The following is a 1964-nucleotide window of genomic DNA, read 5'->3' as shown; positions in this document are numbered from 1 at the left end:
GCAGACTCTGTGCAGTTGGTGTAGAGCCCAATTTGGGGCTCAATCCCACAAACTGTAAGATCATGGCATGAGCCAAAATCAGAAGTTAACCAATTGAGCCACCCAGGCACTCTGAGAGAGAAACTCTAAAAATCACCACATACTTGGAATTTAAGAAACAAAACAGATGATAAATGGGAAAGGGTGGGGGAAATAAGAGAGGGAAACCAACCCCAAGAGACTCTAAACAAGAGAGAACAAGCAGGGTTGATGGAGGGAGACGGGAGGGAGATGGGCTAGATGGGTGATGGGAGGGCACTTGTGATGAGCAGTAGGTGTTGTATGTAAGTGATGAATCACCGAAGTCTACTCCTGAAACCAATATTGGACTGTACATTAACTAAAATTTAACTTTAAAAAATTACCACATTCTAGAAAATTAAGCCTATCTGTAATAAGGAAAGCTGATTATTTTTGAAAAAGAACTTAAGTTCAATGTTACATGGAAAAAGTAGATTTTATTTATAATGTTTTTAAACTGTTTTTAAAATGCATTTTAATGTTTGTTTTTGAGAGAGAGCAAGAGCAAGAGCGAGAGCGAGAGTGAGACAGAGTGTGAGCAGGGGAGGGGCAGAAAGAGAGGGAGCCACATAATCTGAAGCAGGCTCTAGGCTCTGAGCTGTTAGCACAGGGCCCAGCACGGAGCTTGAACCCATGAACCATAAGATCATGACCTGAGCCAAAGTCAGACGCTTGACCGAATGAACTATCCAGGAACCCCCTTTTTAACTATTAACTAAGCCACTAATAGCTATAATTCATTTTCTTAAATAAGATAATTAATAATCAAAACCATACAATTAAATGATAAAATAAATATTCCTTAATATATTTTCTTGTATAGAAATGAGCTCTTTCTTAGAATAAATAATACCCAGTGTCCTAGTTCCCCACTGTGTGAGCTTGATTCATCTTTCACGAGGCTTTTTGTCAGCAAGTCCTTCTACTATTTGTAGCTGTAAGGAATCTTAATAAATCTTTTCAGAAATACAAAATAAATTGAATTTCCTTTTTCTTCTCTTGAAGTAATGTTGAGAGTTGTTACAACAGTAATTATGACAGACTTTGAAGTGGCTCTACTTTGTCTATATTCATGTAAAGTTATGATCTTAAGATCTGAACCCAATGCTCAAAAGATGAGGCAAAACCAAATTCTCCTCTGTGGGATTCTAGACACTCTGTTCATGAGGAGTTAGGATTTATATATTAACTATTTTGGCCTACATCTTACCATTAATATGTTGAGTTTAATAAGTAAAATTATATCCCACTCCAAATGTACAGTTCCCAGTCCACAAGCTCCTCCAAACTTGTAGGTGTTATAGAGTAGTTCACTGTACCAACTCTGGCCTGCTCAAAATAAATGAACCTCTTCAAACCTCTTCCTTTGCATAATTAAGGAAAATACATCCACCCCAACAGTATGGTTGCAGAGACAAAATTAGAGGGGCGCCTGGGTGGCTCAGTTGGATAAGGGTTTGACTCTTGGTTTCAGCTCATGATCTCATGTTCGTGGGTTTGAGCCCCACATCAGGCTCTGGGCTGACAGTGAGGAATATGCCTGGGATTCTCTGTCTCCCTCTCTCTCTGACCATCCTCTGCTCTCTCTGCTCCTCCCCTGCTCTCTCTCTCACAATAAATAAATAAACATAAAAAAAGAAAGTTAGATAATATAAATTAAATTCCCACTTATTAAATGTACAAATTAATTGTACACAGTAATGTGACATTTTAAACTAGGTAGCTATGGACATTTTACTTTTTTAAGTTTACTTTTTTTTTTTATTTTGAGAGACAGACAGAGAGGGAGTGAGCAGGGGAGGGGCAGAGAGAGAAGGTAAGAGAAGATCCCAAGAAGTCTCCACACTGCTAGCCTAGAGCCCAATGTGGGGCTCGGACTCATGAACCTTGGGATTATGACTGAG

This window comes from Hyaena hyaena, unplaced genomic scaffold (genome assembly GCF_003009895.1).
Source record: "Hyaena hyaena isolate Hyena2069 unplaced genomic scaffold, ASM300989v1 scaffold_1386, whole genome shotgun sequence".
Classification (NCBI taxonomy): domain Eukaryota; kingdom Metazoa; phylum Chordata; class Mammalia; order Carnivora; family Hyaenidae; genus Hyaena; species Hyaena hyaena.
This window is presented reverse-complemented; position numbering follows the sequence as displayed.